This window comes from Pogoniulus pusillus, chromosome 19, assembly GCF_015220805.1.
Source record: "Pogoniulus pusillus isolate bPogPus1 chromosome 19, bPogPus1.pri, whole genome shotgun sequence".
NCBI lineage: Eukaryota > Metazoa > Chordata > Aves > Piciformes > Lybiidae > Pogoniulus > Pogoniulus pusillus.
In genome coordinates, this window is record NC_087282.1 from 23,302,316 (window position 1) to 23,322,655 (window position 20,340).

The window sequence follows — 20,340 nt, forward strand, 5'->3', positions numbered from 1 at the left end:
GGCCACAGAGTTAGAGGCACCAACTATGCACTGCTGGGGAGGTCAGTGAAAAGGCCACTTCCCACCAGGCTGAAGACAAGGGACCATGGTAGGGGAGGGAACCCTATGAAGCTGCCAGTAAAATAACACAGACTGCAGCAGCCTGGAATCTCATAGCCTGCAGTAGTGACTTTTGGATGGCCAGAGCTGAACAAGAAGAACCTAATGAGGGTCAACAAGAGAGTCCTGCACCTGGGGAGGAACCACACCAGGCACCAGCTGTGGGGAAGGGCTGACCTGCCTGAAAGCAGCTCCATGGAGAAGCACCTAGGATTGCTGGTGGGCAGCAAGTTCTCCATGGGACAGCAATGTGTCCTTGTGGCCAAGAAAGGCAGTGATGGCCTGGGGAGCCTCAAAAAGAGTGTGGCCAACAGGTCAAGGGAGGTTCTCCTCCCCCTCCCCTCTGCCCTGCTGAGGCCACATCTGGAGAACTGTGTCCAGTTCTGGGCTCCCCAGTTCAAGAGGGACAGGGATAGACTAGAGAGTGCCCACAGAGACTCAGAGCCAGTGGAACATCTGTGTGATGAGGACAGGCTGAGAGCACTGGGGCTGGTTAGCCTGGAAGAGAAAAGGCTGTGAGATCTCATCAATGTTTAGAGGTATCTGCAGGAGGGTGCCAAGGGAAGGGGCCAGGCTCTGGCCAGCAATGGACACAAACTGGAACACAGGAAGATACACTTCATCACCAGGAGAAACTTGCTTGGTGTGAGGGTACTGGAGCTCTGGAGCAGGTTGTGGAGTCTCCTTCCCTGGAGATCTTTAAACCCTACCTGGATGTGTTCCTGGGTGACCTGCCCTGGGTGACCCTGCTCTGGCAGGGAGGTTGGACTCCATGATCACAGAATCAACCAGGTTGGAAAACACCTCCAGGATCAGTGAGTCCAACCTATCACCTTGTAATTAACTAACCCATGGCACTAAGTGCCTCACCCAGCCTCCTTTCAAACACCCCCAGGGATGGTGACTCCACCACCCGCCTGGGCAGCCCATTCCAGTGGACAGTCACTCCTTCTGTGAAGAACAACTTCCCAATGTCCAGCCTAGGGAGGTCTTTCCAACCCCTACCACTCCATGACTCACTGACAGATTAAAGCCATGGCCTTTCCTTAAGCTGCCAATGAAATCTCCAGGACAAGCCACCCTGGAACCACTTCCCACTGAAGTCTGAGCCTTCCCATCAGCTCTAACGCTCAGCAGCCATGCCCTCCACCTGCAGGCTTCACACAAACCACAGCCCAAACCTCCATATGCAGATAAAGGCCTGGGAAAAGTGCTCTTGGATCCAGTCAGTCAACATGACTTCAAGCACAGGTCAGCACCAGCAGCAAGCTCACCAAGGCTGCAGTGCTGCTCAGAGGGGAAGGTGGAAGCTGAGGGAACTGCCAGGCTGCAACATCAGCCTAAAGGCATTCCTTGTCCCTCCTCTGGAGCACACCTTCAAAGCACAAAACCACTGAGCTGATACTTCAGGAAACACCAGGCCAGAAGGCTCCAGAGCAGGGCACAGCACACACCACTCACTGCTTCCTCCTGAGCCAAGGACATCAGAGCTGAATGTGCCACATGTAGCTCATCTCTTAGGAGACAGCACAGTCACAGAATGGCTGGGGCTGGAAGGGAGCTCAAAGCTCAGCCAGTCCCAACCCCTGCCATGGGCAGGGACACCTCCCACCAGCACAGCTTGCTCAAGGCCTCATCCAACCTGGCCTCCAACACCTCCAAGGAGGGGGCAGCCACAGCCTCTCTGGGCAATCTGTTCCAGTTTCTCCCCAACCTGACTCTCAAGTATTTCTTCCTCCTCTCCACTCTCACTCTCCCCTCTCCCAGCTCAAAGCCATTGTCCCTCAGCCTGATACTCCCAGCCCTTGTCACAAGTCCCTCCCCAGCCCTCCTGCAGCCCCTTCAGGTACTGCAAGGCTGCTCTGAGCTCTCCCTGCAGCCTTCTCTTCTGCTGCCTCAACAGCCCCAACTCTCCCAGCCTGTCCCCACAGCAGAGCTTCTGCAGCCTCTGATCACCTTGGTGGCCTCCTCTGGCCCCTCTGCAGCAGCTCCAGGTGGTTCTTGTGCTGTGTTCCCCAGCACTGGAGGCAGTGCTGCAGGTGAGGGCTGAGCAGAGCAGAGTGGAGGGGCAGAATCCCCTCCCTGTGCTGCTGCTCTCCCTGCTCTGGCTGCAGCCAGCACACAGCTGGCTCTGGGCTGCCAGCCACCAGTACTGGCTCATGCTGACTCCCCCAAAATGTCCTCTCAGAGAGCACTGCTCTGCTGACACCCCTCTTACTGCCTCTTCACTGCAGGAGAGCCTGGCAGAACACCCCCCCCCCAAGCTAAGGAGTGCTGTCCTGCTGCGCTAAGAGCACAGGAGCAGCTTCCCTGTGGAGTAGCCATCAAAACAACCATCACTGTTTGCACACACAAAGCAGCTCAGCTTTCTTACTGTTCATGGCAGGATCCCAGGGCTATGTTTCGCCATTCCCAAGTAGTCCAGGTCAGTTCTGACATCTAGAACAGGGTTCAGGAAGAGAAAAAAAACACTGTCACATGCATTTCCAGGCTCTCAGTCACTGCAGCTGCCACCTGCAGCAACTGCAGTGCCAACTGTTGGTTGCTTCAGCTCTTGGAGCTCCATCCCCACTACACCAGCAGAAAACTGGCCAGCCCCAGCTCTTGCCTGGAGGGAATGTTCCCATCACTCACTACTGATCTGCAGCATCCTGCTCTGTTCCACCCAGACAGAGCATTCCAGACAACGCTCTGCAACAACACAGCTCCAGGTAAAGCCACTGCAAGCATAGGACAGAAGGGAGGAGAAGCCAGAGCTAACTTCTGCTTTCACACTGCTCAGGCGCTGCACATCTCAGCAGAGGCTTCACTAAATGCACGCAAGTGGCTGGAGAAACAGCACTGCACCCAGCAGCACTGCACCCAGCAGCGCAGCAGCACTGCACCCGGCAGCACTGCACCCAGCAGCACTGCACCCAGCAGCGGCACACCCAGCCGCGGCGCACCCAGCCGCACTGCACCCAGCCACGGCGCACCCAGCAGCGCAGCAGCACTGCGCCCGGCAGCACTGCACCCAGCAGCACTGCACCCAGCGGTGGCGCACCCAGCGGCGGCGCACCCAGCCGCACTGCACCCAGCCATGGCGCACCCAGCAGCGCAGCAGCACTGCGCCCGGCAGCACTGCACCCGGCAGCACTGCACCCGGCAGCACTGCACCCGGCGGCACTGCACCCAGCGGCGGCGCACCCAGCGGCGGCGCACCCAGCGGCGGCGCACCCAGCGGCAGCACACCCAGCCGCACTGCGCCCAGTCACGGCGCACCCAGCAGCGCAGCAGCACTGCACCCGGCAGCACTGCACCCAGCAGCACTGCACCCAGCGTCGGCGCACCCAGCATCACTGCACCCAGCAGCAGTGTCTTGGGTTATGACACTAAAGCCAAGCAAGCTTTCCACAGTCACCCAGCAGTTGCTGTCACTGCTGGAAGCTGCCTGGCTGGGCTTGCAAAAAGAGTGTCCCAATCAGAAAGGAGGCTGGAGGTAGTGAGACTGAGAGCAGCTCTGCAGAGAAGGCCTTGGGGGTGCTGGTGGGGGAGAAGCTGGGCAGGAGCCAGCAGTGGGCACTGGCAGCACAGAAGGCCAAGGGCAGTCTGGGCTGCATCCAAAGCAGTGTGGGCAGAGCTGGAGAGAGGGGATCCTGCCCCTCTGCTCTGCTCTGGGGAGACCTCAGCTGCAGGGCTGGGGTCAGCTGTGGGACCACAGCACAAGATGGACATGGACCTGCTGGAGAGGCCACCAAGATGCTCAGAGGGCTGGAGAAGCTCTGCCATGGGGACAGGCTGGCAGAGTTGGGGCTGTGCAGCCTGGAGAAGAGAAGGCTGCAGGGAGAGCTCAGAGCTGCAGTTCAGTACCTGCAGGGGAGCTGCAGGCAGGCTGGGGAGGGACTGCTCAGAAGGGGCTGTGGGGACAGGCTGAGGGCAATGGTTTGGCAGTGGAGCAGGGCAGAGTTAGGTTGGGCATCAGGAGGGAGCTCTGCACAGTGAGGGTGGGCAGAGCCTGGCACAGGCTGCCCAGGGCTGTGCTTGAGGCCCCATCCCTGCAGCCATTCAGGCTCAGCCTTGCTGTGTCCCTGTGCAGCCTGCTCCAGCTGGAGCTGTCCCTGCTGCCTGCAGGGGGGTTGCACAAGATGCCCTTGGAGGGTCCCTTCCAACACAGTGCAATCTCGAAGCTGTGAAATAGCACAGTTAGAGCCAAGGGTTTCACATCCATTTGGAAGGCATCTCAGTGGCCAGAAGGAGCAGCTGGGGAAGCTGAGGGGATGCACTGCTTTTCTTTTCCATGCTGACAAGCTGGCTCATCCAGTTGGCAAGCCAAAAGCTGGGCAGTCACCCCAACAGGCAAGGAGCTCATTTGCAAGGGGAGCCATCTCCTTTGTCCATTCTAACAGAAAGCAGTGCCATAAAGCTGCCAACAGGGCTGCCAGCAGGGCTGCCACTCTTCTCTTCCTCTGAATGAAAGCATCACACTGGGCACCTAGTGCTGGCACATCCAGCTAGCAGCAGGACGTGAGGGTCACTTCTGCAATCCAATGGACAACCTCTTCCACTGCAAACCTGTGCTGGCCTGGAGGGCTTCATGCAGCTACAACAGTGAACCCAACCCTCCACAGCAAACTGCAAGCCAGCCAACCACTGCTGGTTAAGAGAAGGAGAACAGCTAAGGAATTAAACCCTCTGAGACATCCAAACAGAACAAAGGAGGTCCCTGAAGATTAAAGAACTAATTGCTGGCTTCTTTGGTGAAGCTTTCTTCCAGTATCTCTCCTCAAAAGATGTGCAGTTGTTTTGTGTTCTCCAGATGCCTGCCTGCACATGGCAGCCATCTGCCAGGCACACAAGGGAGAGGGAGCAAGACACTGATGTCTCAGGGATGGACCAGAGAAGGCATCAGGATGTGTCTTGGGCAGCTTCGGTAAAGAAAGGCAGGAGGGAGGCCTGGTGGCCAGAAGGATGTCCATGAGCCAGCAGTGTGCTCTCAGGGGCAAGAAGACCAAGGGCATCCTGGGGTGGGATAGAAGGGGAGTGGTGAGTAGGTCAGAGAGGGTCTCCTGACCCTCTGCTCTGCCCTGCTGAGGCCACAGCTGGAATCTTGTGTCCAGTTCTGGGCCCCTCAGGTCAAGAAGGAGCTGAGGGAAGTGCTGGGGAGAGCCCAGCCCACAGCCCCCAAGCTGCTGCAGGCAGTGAACAGCTCCTGGGAGGCCAGGCTGAGGCAGCTGGGGCTGGCAGCAGAGCAGTCTGAGGGCTGCCCTCAGTGCTGGGCTAAGGATGTGCAGGGCAGCGTTGGGAGGATGCAGCCAGGCTGTGCCCAGGGCTGGCCAAGGGCAGCACAAGGGGCACTGGGTGCCAGCTGGAGCAGAGGAGGTGCCAGGGCAACAGGAGGGCAACCTTTGTCAGTGTGAGGGTGCTGGAGGCCTGCAGCAAGCTGCCCAGAGAGGCTGTGGAGTCTCCCTCTGTGGAGCCTTTCCAGTCCCCCTGGATGTGTTCTGTGTGCCCTGCTCTGGTGGGGGGGTTGGACTGGCTGAGCTCTGGAGGTCACTTCCAACCCCTACCACTCTGTGACTCCAAGCAGTCAGGAAGCAGTTCCTGATGGCAGGCAGCTCTGTGAGGTGCAGGCTCCCAGCCATAACCTGTGTGTCAGGGAAGCTGTGCCAGGCTGCTCCTGGGACACAGCAGCACCACGGCACAGGGGCTCGTGAAAGGCTCCCAGTGTGGGAGAGCTCAGACAATGCCAGACTTGTTAGACACATCTGGGATGGCACTGAAACAATCAACTCAGAACAAAGATAGCATTTTTCCTCCAGCCCACTCGTCTTTCCCCCCTCCTCCCACGTATTTTTTCCATCATTACTTATTCCTGACTCCACGTTCAGGACTGTGAAGTGTTGCCATGCAACCTGCCCCTTGCACATTTGCATCTTCCGGCCCAGCTCCTTCCTACCATTAATCTGACTGATGAATAAACAAGCTCAGCTAGCCAGGGAGCTGCTTGCAGCCACGGCCTGGGCTCCTCCCTAGCCACATGGGCAAGGCTGCATAGCAACCCCCACACTACGACCCACGGCACCCACCAGCCTGGCAGCAGCAGTGGCACCAACGCTGAGAGGCTGCTGTGGGTCCAGAGGAGGGTGAGGAAGCTGGGGAAGGGTCTGGAGAGCAGGGCTGGGGAGCTGGGGGTGTGCAGCCTGGAAAAGAGGAAGCTGAGGGGAGACCTCATTGCTCTCTACACTTCCCTGACAGCTTGGGGTCAATCTCCTTGCCCTAGTAACAAGGGAGGAAGCAGCCTCACACTGCACCAAGGAAGGTTTAGGCTGGGCATCAGAAGAAACTTCCTCCCTGAAAGGCTTCTCAAAGCCTGGCACAGGCTGCCCAGGCAGGTGGTGAAATCCCCATGCCTGGAGCTGCTTTAGAGAGACAGAGATGTGGTGCTGAGGGGCCACGGTTTAGCCCCAGCCTTGGCAGAGTTAGGGACTGGTTGGACTGGATGATCTCTAAGGGCTTTTTCAGCCCAAATGATTCTCTAACTGGGCACTGCAGGCTGAAATGCAGCCACCTCTTTCACTCTGCCTAACCAGAGCATGCATCCATTCCCTAGGAGGACAAGGAGCTGCCACTCTCCTCTTTCCCTGTAATCAGAGGCTCATTGGCAGGGGAGAAGCTACACTGCTGCCTGTCAAGTAGCCTCTGAGCTTCTGAACCTCTAGCCCAGGCTCAGATCTCCTCTAGGCACAGCTGTCCCAGGAAAGAGCTCAGCACCCTCAGCTGCTTGGCCCTGCTCTGTGCCAGGAGGTTGCCAGCCAAGCTGCTCTTAAGTACTTTCTAACCTACTTCCTCAGGCCTGGCCAACAGAGACAGTAACTGCTGAGGCTGTCTGTACCCACCCAGCTTAGCTGAGGTCTGTCCTCTGCTCTGAGCACAGGCTGAGAGAGTTGGGGCTGTGCAGCCTGGAGAGGAGAAGGCTTAGAGGAGACCTTGGAGTGGCCTTGCAGGATCTGCAGGGGGCTGCAGGAGGGCTGGGGAGGGACTGTTGACAAGGTCTGGTGATGCCAGGAGGAGGAGGAATGGGTTTGAAGTGGCAGAGGGGAGGTTGAAATTGGATGTTAGGAAAGGTTTCTTTGCAGTGAGGGTGGTGAGAGACTGGCACAGGCTGCCCAGGGAGGCTGTGGGGCACAGAAGCACAGAATGCTTCTGCAGTGACCAGCAGAACTAGAGGTGATTCTGCCCCTCTGCTCAGACCACACCTGCAGCACTGCCTCCAGTTCTGAGCCCTGAACACAAGGGCATGGAACTGTTGGAGAAGGTCCAGAGGAAGCCATGAAGATGAACAGAGGTTACAGAACCTCCCCCGTGGGGACAGGCTGGGAGAGCTGGGGCTGTTCAGCCTGGAGAAGAGAAGGCTGCAGGGAGATCTCAGAGCAACCTTCCAGTGCCTGAAGGAGCTGCAGGAGAGCTGGGGAGGGACTTGTCACAAGGGCTGGAAGTGCCAAGACAAGGGACAATGGCTTTGAGCTGGGAGAGTGGAGATGAGGAAGAGATTGTTGAGAGTGAGGGTGGGGAGAGACTGGCACAGGTTGCCCTGGGAGGCTGTGGACAGTCCCTTCCTGGAGGTGCTGCAGGCCAGGCTGGATGAAGCCTTGAGCAAGCTGTGCTGGTGGGAGGTGTCCCTGCCCATGGCAGGGGGCTGGGACTGGCTGAGCTTTGAGCTCCCTTCCAAGCCATTCTGTGATTCTGAGTCTCCAGAGCTCCCTTCCAACCCCCACCCTCCTATGACTCCCAGCAGGAAGCTCTCCAAGCCTTCAAGTTCATATAAAATCTATCTCCTAGGGCTTATCCCTGCTGGAAACACTTAAACTCCACCACACAAACTTCAGAGCAGCAAACACAAGAGCTCAGCCTACAGCCTTAGGTGCAGCATCACTGCTGAAGGCCACATTCAGCCTTAAGAGGAACATCACTGGATGCATCCTGCTCCTGCTGAAAGCATCCCCCACGAGCAGGCAGGCAAAGAGCCACAGCAGCACAACCAGACGTGGATTTGGTAACTTCCAGCTGCTACTACTTCAAATTACTCACCAGCAGGCAGAGGAGAGGTGATGAGGGAGGGGAAGGTGGGCAGAGACAGACCATCAATACAAGTGGTCTGCAACTCAGGCCCCCGTGGTGGATAATCACCTTCTAAAGAAGCATCATGCAAAACACATGCCAGTGTCTGAAGTGCTCCAGAGCCACTCAGGGCTTTCCTGAAGTCAAGGATGTGCTGCTTGCTTCCTCTCCTGTTCAAAAGCTGTGGGCAGCCACAAATCCACCCTGAACCGTGCCTGCTTCCTAATGCTGCAGCTACTCGAGAGGCACAGGGAAGCCAAGGGCAGAAGAGCAGCCCTTGGATCCCTAGGAGCTTCCTCCAGGAGCCAGGTAACATCCATGAGCAGAATGCAGGCTCTGATGCATCCAGAGCCAAAATCCTGATCCTGTCCTGCTCTGGCAGGGGGGTTGGACTCGATGAGCTCCTTGGGTCCCTTCCAACCCCTAATATCCTGTGATCCTGTGAAAAGCTTTCCCCCTAACTTCAGAGCCCTGTTCAGGCTTCCATGCCCAGAATTCACTGAAGGCACAGAACACAAACCTTATGATGCTGATGCAGTCTCTCTTCCACACCTTAGTTTGTGGGGTTTCTGGTGGGGGGACTACAGCTGACTGACAAAAGGCTTAATCAGAGCTAGGCAACAGAGAATCCCAGACTGGCAGCTTGGAAGGGACCCCAAGGATCATCTCCTCCAAGCTTTGCAGGTACCAGTATAGCTGCAGGGAGCTGCCCCAGCACCCTGGCAAGCTGAGCCTTCAGCTGCCCAGTGCAGGGCACTCCACTGCTTCCCTTGGGAGATGATTCCAGGCTCTGACAGTTCTCAAGGCAAACATTTCCCTCCGGAGCCCAAAGGGAATCTCCCCAGCAGTACAGACAGAGCAATCAGTGCACCCTCAGCAGGGGTGCAGATGGCACCAAGCTGTGTGGCACAGTCAACCTGCTAGAGGGCAGGGCTCCATCCAGAGGGATCTGAACAGGCTGCAGAGCTGTGCCCAGGCCAAATTCATGACATTCAACAAGTCCACGTGTAAGATCCTGCACTTGAGTGGGCATAATCCCAAGCACAGCTCCAGGCTGGGTGGGGAATGGCTGAGAGCAGCCCTGAGGAGCAGGCCCTGGGCTGATGCAAAGCTCAGCAGAAGCCTGCAGTGTGAGTGCAGCCCAGACACAACCCTGTGCTGGGCTGCAGCAAGAGCAGTGTGGGCAGCAGGGCAAGGGAGGGGATTCTGCCCCTTGGCTCTGCTCTCCTCACACCCCACCTGCAGCCCTGGGGGCAGTTCTGCAGCCCCCAGCACAAGCAGCACATGGAAGTGTTGGAGCCAGTCCAGAGGAGGCCACCAAGATGCTGAGAGGGCTGCAGCAGCTCTGCTGTGAGCACAGGCTGAGAGAGTTGGGGCTGTGCAGCCTGGAGAAGAGAAGGCTTGGAGGAGACCTTGGAGTGGCCTTGCAGGATCTGCAGGGGGCTGCAGGAGGGCTGGGGAGGGACTATTGACAAGGTCTGGTAATGCCAGGAGGAGGAGGAATGGGTTTGAAGTGGCAGAGGGGAGATTGAAAGTGGCTGTTAGGGAAGATCTCCTTTGGTCCCTTCCAACCCCTGATATCCTGTGGTGGTGAGACACTGGCACAGGTTGCCCAGGGAGGTTGTGGAGCACAGAAGCATCAAAGATCACATTGGGTGCTTCTGTGCTCCACAACCTCCCTGGAGGTGTTCAAGGCCAGGTTGGATGAGTCCTTGAGTGACCTGTTCTAGTGGGAGGTGTCCCTGCCTATGGCAGGGGGTTGGAACTGGCTGAGCTTCCAACCTAAACCATTCTGTGATTCTAACTTGTCCCCAGCAGCCCTTGTCTGGTCCATGGCACTGCTTGTGCAAAGGGAGGCTGCATCCTCCCAGCAGCCACCCTCTACATCCTGGTCCACAGTGGTAAGGTCTGCCCTGAGCCTTCCCCTCAGCAGGCAGAACAAGCCCAGGGACTCTCAGCCTCTCCTCACATGGCAGAGGGCTGCCAGGCTCCTGATCATCCTCCTGGCCCTTCTCTGCACACTTCCCAGCCTGCCATGGATTTGCAGGCATCATTCAGCTCCCACGCAGCTGCAAAGCTTGCTGGAGAGCAGCAGGCCCAGGAACATCTCCTTCAAGGCATCTGCAGACTCAACTGCTCTCAAGTGGAAGCACTGCCAAGACTGATGCTCTCCCCCAGCATCTGCTGGCAGCAGCAGCCCTGCCTGGCCTCCCTTCACCTCCAGCCACACCACTCCTGCCTCTGCCTGGGAGAGCAACAGCAAGGTGTAGCCACAGGCTGAGTTAGCAACTGATAAAGCTCTCTCTGAGTGGGTTGGAGCTTCCCAAGAGATAAGCAGCAGGAAGGAATGCAGCCCTGGCATCACACAGGCCTTGGCACTGCCACAGGGGCAGCAGCACAGCAGGGCAGCAGGCAGGACCACCCAGAGTCACAGCAGATGAGCTACCTGCAGCACCAAACTGCCTTCCAAAGCCTCTACCATCAGATTTGGCCCTCCAACTATGAATATTCTGGCTAAGTTTTGACCCATACCATGGGCTCATGAAGGCCTTTTACACTGAAACCACCCTAGGTGATCCCACGTTGGCAGGAGGTTGGACTCGACCCCTGGAGGTCCTCTCCAACCTCAGTTCTGTGCGTCTGTGAAAGGAAATGTTCTGCTCCTGCATCTTATGGAATGGCTGGGCTGGCTTGGAGCTAGCTGGAATGTCTTGGTGAGAGGAACAGGAAACAGTGGTGATGTCTGCTGCACTCCCAGGCTTGCTGAGATGTGGAAGAACAAAACCAGACCTAACAGAGTCGCTCTCTGCCTGGGCTTTGGGCTGCACTTCTCTCTCTAACCTAACCTGCCATCTGTGGGACTAACCCATCTGCCTCTAACCCCCCTGGCTGACCCTCCATGACACCTTAAACACAAGGCAAGAGCTAGGGTAAGGTAGAGGGACGTGAGGAAGGTGGAAGGGTGGTTGTGATTGATCCCCTCCTGGGGACTCAGGCTCCTGGGAGGGCTGTTGTGTTTCTCTATCACCTTTTTAACCTGTCTATCTCTGTATACACTGTAAGTACCTGCTTGCATATTGTGCTAAGCTGTCACTATAAAGCTTCATTCAATTTCCAGAGCCACCCACTCTAGTCTGGGTGATTTTCTTAAGGGGGGGGGGGGGGGGGGGGGGGGAACACCCAAACCATCACAATGGTGCATGAGGTAGCAAATCTGCTGCAGCAACCTGTAAGAGCAACAGAGCTTCACCTTCAGAGAGCTGGGGTCTGTGCCAGCGCAGTGAAACCCTGCTGGCTAGTACAGATCTCATCTTCACAGCCCCCTGGATACTTCACAGGAGCCCCATCAGATAAGGGCAGATATGCAAAGGGAGTTACAGTTCCCACGACGCTCAGTGAAACACATTCAGCTTGAGCCTGGCACAGCCCACTCAAATGGAGACCCCAAGGACCAACCAGGAGAAAGGGACTGGGGTGAAACCCACCTTGAAAATCAGCCTTGCTTGCTTTGACCTATGGGAATCTCACACTTCACCCATGGCACTGGGACACCTCCAAAAACCTGCCTTCTTTTGGTCACAAGACAAAACCCCACCTTCCTCTGAGCAGCTTGCACAAGGCCACTGCCAGCCTGGGCTGCATCCAAAGCAGTGGGGCCAGAGATGGAAAGAGGGGATCCTGCCCCTCTGCTCAGACCTCACCTGCAGCACTGCCTCCACCTGCCCTCAACACAAGAGAGACCTGAACCTGCTGCAGTGGGTCCAGAAGAGGCCACCAAGATCATCAGAGGGTTGAGAACCTCCCCTGTGGGGACAGGCTGGGAGAGTTGGGGCTGTTCAGCCTGGAGAAGAGAAGGCTGCAGGGAGAGCTCAGAGCAGCCTTGCAGTAGCTGAAGAGGCTACAAGCAGGCTGCAGAGGGACTGTCCCAAAAGGCCTGCAGAGGCAAGCCAAGGAGCAATGAAATGAGAGAAGAATTACACTGCATGTGAGGAACAAGTTCTGCACCAGGAGAGTGCTGAACACTGCAAGAGGTTGCCCAGGGAGGTATTTGAGTCCCCCTGGCTTGGAGATACTCAAGGTGAGGCCAGACAAGGCTCTGAGCAGCACTGGAGGATGCTCCTGCTGCCTGCAGGGGAGCTGGACTGGATGACTTTGCAGGTCCCTTCCAGCACAAACCATCCCATGCCCGAATGATGTCTTCACAAAGCACACTCTCAGCTGCCAAGGTGGCACATTCTGAACGCTAGAGGCTGCTGGGCCCCTCCTGCTCTTTTTCTCACCCAGAACAAAACACCCAAGTTGTCCCTCGACTCTGCACTGATGGGAACTTACTCTGGGTCATAGGCTGGAACCGATGGTTCCAGAGGTCTACTTAGTGATTCTGTGTTGAGACGCTGGGCACTGCCACAACAGATAGAATCACAGAATCAACCAGGTTGGAAGAGACCTCCAAGCTCATCCAGTCCAACCTAGCACCCAGCCCTATCCAGTCAATCAGACCATGGCACTAAGTGCCTCATCCAGGCTTTTCTTGAACACCCCCAGGGACGGTGCCTCCACCACCTCCCTGGGCAGCCCATTCCAATGCCAATCACTCTCTCTGTGAAGAACTTCTTCCTAACATCCAGCCTATACCTACCCTGGCACAACTTGAGACTGTGTCCCCTTGTTCTGTTGCTGGTTGCCTGGGAGAAGAGGCCAACCCCCACCTGGCTACAATGCCCCTTCAGGTAGTTGTAGACAGTAATAAGATCACCCCTGAGCCTCTTCTCCAGGCTGCACACCCCCAGCTCCCTCAGCCTCTCCTCATAGGGTTTGTGCTCCAGGCCCCTCACCAGCTTTGTTGCCCTTCTCTGGACATGTTCCAGCACCTCAACATCTTTCTTGAATTGAGGGGCCCAGAACTGGACACAGCACTCAAGGTGTGGCCTGACCAGTGCTGAGCACAGGGGCAGAATAACCTCCCTTGTCCTGCTGGCCACACTGCTCCTGATGCAGGCCAGGATGCCATTGGCTCTCTTGCCCACCTGGGCACACTGCTGCCTCATCTTCAGCTACTATCTATCGGTACTCCCAGGTCCCTTTCCTCCTGGCTGCTCTCAGCCACTCAGTCCCCAGCCTGTAGTGCTGCTTGGGCTTGTTGTGGCCAAAGTGCAGAACCCTGCACTTGGCCTTGTTCAGTCTCACCCCACTGGCCTCTGCCCACCCATCCAGCCTGGCCAGGTCCCTCTGCAGGGCTCTCCTACTTTTAAGTGAGCAAGGACATGAACCATCCCATGCCTGGCTGGGTTAGGAGACCTGTACAATACATTCCCACATGATTTGGGCTACCTGGCTCTCTTTTAGCAAGGTAGAAAAGCTCAGACAGGCCCTCTGCCCTAAAGCAGCTCGCACCTCCCACCTCCAGGCAAACAAAGGCACCTGAGGCAGTAGGCAGGAGACAAAGCAGGGTGGCTGAGTGACATCAAGTGATGCTTTGCCTTCTAAAGAGCCAGTGCCGCTGGCCCCATCCACACCTGCACAAAAAGACATCACCAGTTTCGCTCCATGCATTGCTGCTGGGCACCCCTCCAGAGCAGGGCTCCTTGGAAAGGAGCAGGACACAGAACCTGGTGGCTTCAGCAGGCATGGGGCACCTGATTGATGCTCTTTAATGTGGGAATAGAAAAAGGGGTTAGGCTCTCTTCAAAATTGAAGCAGCTACTACAAGCCAGGACAACATCTGCAAGGAGTTTGAGTTTTATTTGTGATAGAGTAAGAATCTGCTAGAATCATGGAATTGTTTCTGGAAGAGGCTTCCAAGATCATCCAGGCCAACATCAACCCAGCCCCACCACGGCCACCAAACCATGTCCCACCAAGCCATGGCCACAGGTTTCTTCAGCACCTCCAGGCATGGGGACTCCACCACCTCCCTGGGCAGCCTCTGCCAATCCCTGACCACTCTTGCACCAAAAACATTTTGCCTCAGCTCCAACCTAACCCTGCCCTGGCACAAGTTCAGGACATTTCCTCTCCTTCTATAACCTGAGACTAGGGAGCAGAGTCCAACCCCCAGCTCACTGCAGCCTCCTCTCAGGGAGCTGCAGACAGCAATGAGCTCTGCCCTCAGCCTCCTCCGCCCTGCACACCCCCAGCTCCCTCAGCTGCTCCTCCCCAGCCCTGCTCTCCAGACCCTTCCCCAGCTTTGTTGCCCTTCTCTGGACCCACTCCAGCCACTCAATGTCCTTCTTTGAAAGCAAAACCTCTGCTTGCAATCCTCTTCACTTCCATCAGCACAGAAGCTTCCACACAGTCTAAACCTTCCTAGCAAAGTAACCAAGTGGAATAGTTTCAAAACCAGAGTTTGCTGCACTGCCAAGCAAATCTGACACATTTCAGGGCTACAGAACATCCTCCCCCAGGCAGCTGCAGGCATCACAAACGAGCAGCAAACTAAAGCCCCAAGAAATCATCTGCCCAAGGTCCCTGGGCCTGACAAGGAAGCACTGTGAGCACAAAAGGAAACCAAAGCAGACATCCTCCACAGGGACTCTGGAGCACAAACACTGACAGCACAAGGCAGTGCCTGCTGCCTTCTCCAAACAAAATGAGCACAGCTCTTCCTCGAGCAGCACAGCTGCTTGGTGGCCCAGGGTCCCAAATGGCAATATACCAGCAGGACTGCTGGCACCGATGGCTTCTGACAATGTCTTGTAGTGATAGATCATAGATAACAGAATCAAGCAGATTGGAAGAGAGCTCCAGGCTCAGCCAGCCCAACCTAGCACCCAGCCCTGCCCAACCAACCAGACCATGGCACTCAGTGCCCCAGCCAGGCTTGGCTGCAACACCTCCAGCCACGGCCACTCCACCACCTCCCTGGGCAGCCCATTCCAGTGCCAATCACTCTCTCTGACAACAACTTCCTCCTCACATCCAGCTTGAACCTGCCCTGGCCATTGCCTCTCATCCTGTTAGCAACGCCAAGCAGCACTACAGGCTGGGGACAGAGTGGCTGAGAGCAGCCAGGCAGAGCTGGGGGTGCTGGGAGAGAGCAGCTGCAGAGGAGGCAGCAGTGCCCAGGGGGGCAGCAGAGCCAATGGCATCCTGGGCTGGCTCAGGAGCAGTGTGGGCAGCAGGACAAGGGAGGTTCTTGTGCCCCTGTGCTCAGCACTGCTCAGGCCACCCCTGCAGTGCTGTGCCCAGTTCTGGGCTCCTCCATTGCAGAGAGATGCTGAGGTGCTGGAAGGTGTTGAGAGAAGGGCAGCAAGGCTGGGGAGGGGCCTGGAGCACAGCCCTGTGAGGAGAGGCTGAGGGAGCTGGGGGGGTGCAGCCTGCAGCAGAGGAGGCTCAGGGCAGAGCTCATTGCTGCCTGCAGCTGCCTGCAGGGAGGCTGTAGCCAGCTGGGGTTGGGCTCTGCTGCCAGGCAGCCAGCGACAGAAGAAGGGGACACAGCCTGGAGCTGTGCCAGGGCAGGTCTAGGCTGGCTGTTGTTAGGAAGTTGTTGTCAGAGAGAGTGATTGGCACTGGAATGGGCTGCCCAGGGAGGTGGTGGAGTGGCTGTGGCTGGAGGTGTTGCAGCCAAGCCTGGCTGGGGCACTGAGTGCCATGGTCTGGTTGCTTGGGCAGGGCTGGGTGCTAGGCTGGGCTGGCTGAGCCTGGAGCTCTCTGCCAGCCTGCTCAATTCTGTGACTCTGTTTCCTCCACAGCAGTACTTTCCATTCAGCCATAAAGCTCCCATCTCTCACTTCTAAGGAACCTGTTGAGTCAGAGTTAACATTGCCCTGACAATGCCTGCAGCTGTGGGGATTTCTAACAGCTCAGACAACCTTGGATGGAAAGCAGAACATATTTTGCCCTATCTACTGAAGCTTTTACCTCCCACTCAGGCTGCCACCAGTATGCAGGAGATCAGTGATGAAGGCAGCTCTCCTCTGAACCGAGCCAAGGCCATCAAAGCCAACCCTCCTAAGCCATTAAGAGTCATTTGCAGAGTTCGGTGCGCTTGATGCCGTGGAGCAGGCAAACATTGGCTCTCACTCCCAGGCTGCCAGCTATTAAAGGAAAGAAATGCCTCAGAATTGTTCAATTTCTGTCACAGTGCAGTTTCCCAGGGAAGTTTTTTGCCAGCACAGATATAACAACTCAGAGAGGGGGGGGAAAGCAAAGCCTTGCACCAAGCATCACAGCTACTTTAGCAACATAACAGGCGTCAAAAGCAGAGCATCTTTGACAGCTTGCTTGTGGTGTTTGTGGAGGTGATATGGTAGTGCTAGCAGAAACACTCCTAGCAGAAGCACAGAACCATAAGGGTTGGAAGGGACCTCTGGAGATTGAGTCACACAAGCAGAGAATCACAGAATAGATCTGGCTGGAAGTGACTTTCAAGCTCATCCAGTCCAACCCTCGAGCCAGCACTAAACCATGTCCCCAAGCACAAGGTCCACAGGCTGCCTGAACAGCCCCAGAGATGGTGACTCCAGCACTGCCCTGGGCAGACCATTCCAAGGTTTGAGAACCCTTCCAGTGCAGAATTATTTCCTGAGATCCAGCCTCAACCTGCCCTGGTACAGTCTGCAGGCATTTCCTCTGCTCCTGTCACTTGCCAGCCAGGAGAAGAGGCTGCCCCCTCCTCGCTCCAACCTCCCTGAAGGGAGCTGCAGAGGGAAGTCCAACCCCACCCTGCAAAGCAGGACCACTTAGGGCAGGTCACACAGGACACATCCAGGTGGGTGTGGAAATCTCTAGAGAAGGAGACTCCACAACCTCTCTGGGCAGCCTGTTGTGAACTCACTCGGTGTCTCCACCAAGCCTGTCTCTTCATTGCATGGACTGAAGGCATCACATTCTGCTGCTGGGACCACAGTGAGGACACACAGCCCTGGAGGTAACAACTCTGGAACTTGCAGTTCACACAGCAGAGGCTGTGCTCTTGGATGCAGACATGCTGGCCTTGGTCACCACTGTCAAGGAAACACATCCAAGTGCCATTACACCGAGATGTACTCGACATGAGCTACTTTGTTATTTCCTTAAGGGATCCCACATTTTTCTCAGCATGTGTCCACCTCTGGAGCCCCCAGCACAGGAAGGGCATGGAACTGTTAGAGCAGGTCCAGAGGAGGTCACAAAGATGATCAGAAGGTTGGAGAACCTCCCCTGTGGGGACAGGCCAGGAGAATTTGGGTTGTTGAGCCCAGAGAAGACTGCAGAGAGACCTTATAGTGCCCTTCCAGGACTCAAAGGGGGCCTACATGATAGCTGGAGAAGGACCTTTTACAAGGGCACACAGGGACAGGCTGGGTGGCAATGGCTTCAGACTGGAAGAAGACTTTGATTAGACATTGGGAAGAAATTCTTCACTATCAGAGTGGTGAGACACTGGAATGGGATGCCCAGAGAGGGTGTGGAGATTCCAACCCTTGAACTGTTCAAAGCCAGGTCGGATGGATCCTTGAACAACCTGGTCTAGTGGGAGTTGTCTCTGCCCATGGCAGAGGGGTTGGAACTAGATTATCTTTAAGGCCCCTCTCAACCTAAACCATTCTAGGATTCCACAATACCAGAAAGAAAATAACCTCTCATTTAAAGTTCCCAGAAGCAAGGTTTGACGTCGCACCAGCCACTGCATGAGCCCTTTCTGCACCAGCTCCATTGCACTTCCCCTCTGAGCCACGCTGTAGCTCAGTGAAGGATTTCTGATCCATCTCCCACACTGCCTCTCTGGTGATACCAGCTGGACATGCTCCCTTCTCTGCTCTCCCAGGCCGGCTCTGCTTCATGATGAGCGATCCCTGCGCTCATCGACTCCTCACAGGCACGCTCTGCTAGCAGGTGATGGAACACTGGCTCGGGGAGTCTGTGGATGACCCTTTCTTTTCTGGCTGAGTCTGCCGCTCGGCTCCACGCCTGCTGCCCGGCTCCACGCCTGCCGCTCGGCTCCACGCCTGCCGCTCCGCTCCGCGCCCGCCGCCCCACTCCCACCGCCCCACTCCACGCCTGGCATCACCAGAACGCAAGTCACAGAAGTCCCCGAGCCACTATGACTGGTACAGATTAGGTACAGCTGAACTACAGCCTCCAATGACTTCCAGTTTAGTGAATCGTGAACAGAAGAGACTCCACAAAATCCTCACCAGAAACCCAGCGTTGGCTGGGGCAGAGCCAGTGGAATTCGCTGTTGACCCCTGGTGCCCAGCCGAGGCTGACTGGAAAGCCTTGCTGCTCCGAGGCACGGCAGCATGCTGATGCGTGCTGGCAGCACACCGCCGGCGCCTCAGCTTCCACAGCGAGGGAGGCTGCTGAGAGGCACAACTGCGAACGCCGCCGAACCGAAGCGACGCCGAGAGCTGCACTCGGGTAACGTTTGATCCTAGCTGCTACCCTGCCTGGCGTTTCCATTGCTTTTTCTTGTTTCCCCCCCACACTATCAACACTGCAGCACACTCTGGTATAAAATGGGATTGCAGAACAGGCTTTACCATGAAATCAGCGAAGTGGGGAGAGTGCCCTGAAGGTTCTTCATTAGCATTATCTCTGGCGTAGCGGCTGGGGAGAGAAGGCAGCAGGCTCTGCTGTGGCAGTTCTATTCCAGTGGGTGAGCCGTATTTGAAAGGGTGAAGGGGATATTTCTGGTGCAGGCTTCACGGTCAGCATGGGCTTGGTTCGCACTCAGCAGAGCCTTTTCGGCACCCAAAGCTGAAGAGGTGCACCTCGCATCCCCTGAAGGACGCCAAGGCCAGAGCCCGGGCTCGGAGCGCTCTCAGGTTCACACCACACTCTTGGCACCCAGGCGAGAAGTCCCGAGCAGCACTCAGCGAAGAACACAGCTCGGGCTCATTTTCATGCCGACAGGGAGAAGTGGAAATGGGCAAAGCTGGCTGCAGCCTACTGTTACAGCCCCGCTCCTGAGGGCTGCGATCTGAACTCACCCCCGAAACTCCTTCCTGCAGCAAGACCTCAGCAAACACTGCCGAGCAGAAAAGTGCCGGGGGAAGGAGGAAAACAACGACCGCAAAACAGTGCCTGGAAAAGGGGAGCCGAAGACCCTTCTCCAGAGGCACGGAGCACACCAGCCGGGCCCGGAGCAAAGAGCCACCGGTGACCCGCGGCCCGGCCAGCCCCGCTTTGTTCCTCGCCATCCCCACGCAGGACGCCCACCCTGCCAGACTCCTGTGCCGGCTCCGGCTAACCTCCTCGTCCTGCTCCGCCGCCTCCATCTCGGGGGGCAGGGGACACTTACTTCTTCCCGCTCGCACACGGGGCCCCCTGCTTCCTCCCCCTCGCAGGACACCTACCCCCGCGGAGCGGGTCCGCACCTTCCCTCCCCTCGCAAACCGGGGCTCCGTCACCGCCGGCCCTCCCCGCAGCGACGCTCGGCCCCACCGAGCACAGCCGGGACACCGTCGCTCCCTCCCGCAGGCAGGGCACTCTCCGCTGCCAACAGCGCTCCCGCCCCGCGGGCAGCACCCCCGGCAGACGCAGAGTCCCGACCCCGCCGCGCCGGCTCCGCACTGCTCACAGAACGCGGCCCCGCTCCTGCCCCTCGGCCGCAGAGGCCCCGCAGGACACGGGGCCCCCGGCCGCTCCGGAACGCCGGGCGGAACGGAACGGAACAGAAGCCGGAGAACGTATCCGCGGACTGCTCTCACCTGCCGGCCTGCAGCTCGCCCGCCCGGGCCCGGCGCGGGGCCCGCTCCGGAGCGCTCCCGAAGTCCCGAGCGCGGCCCCGGCCCCGGCCCCGCTCCCGCCCGCCGCTGGCCCCGCCCGCCGCTCACGCGCCAACATGGCGGGGGCGGGCAGGGCGCGTGCGCCGGGGCGGCGGGGGCGGGGCAAGGGCGCCGGGGGCGGGGCCACGGGGGGCGGGGCCTGCGCGCGGCGGGGCTGGGGCTGGGGGTGGGGCTGGGGTGGGGCTGGGGTGGGGCTGTGTGGGCTGGCAGTGGGGAGGTCACAGCCGGAGAAGGGGGTCAGGTCTGGGGGCTCACTGCAAGCACAGCGAGGGGCTGGGGGCTGGGACTGGGCTGGGGCTGTGTGGGCTGGCAGTGGGGAGGTCCCAGCCGGAGAAGGGGGTCAGGTCTGGGGGCTCACTGCAAGCACATTGAGGGGCTGGGGGCTGGGACTGGGCTGGGGCTGTGTGGGCTGGCAGTGGGGAGGTCACAGCCG

The 20,340-nt window shown here is 57.7% G+C and overlaps 1 protein-coding gene across 3 annotated transcripts in view; it reads right to left on the bottom strand.

The window, feature by feature from the left end:
- The window catches only part of KLHL13 (kelch like family member 13), a 128,065-nt gene extending 108,143 nt beyond the window's left edge, over positions 1 to 19,922 (bottom strand). For all 3 annotated transcript variants that reach the window (XM_064159641.1, XM_064159640.1, XM_064159636.1), the window contains exons 1-2: positions 19,830 to 19,922; positions 2,474 to 2,538 (exon numbers count right to left, since the gene is read on the bottom strand). The gene's annotated coding sequence lies outside the window, so the exon portion shown is untranslated. The remainder of the gene's footprint in view (positions 1 to 2,473; positions 2,539 to 19,829) is intronic.
- Between the last annotated feature and the right edge of the window lie 418 nt (positions 19,923 to 20,340).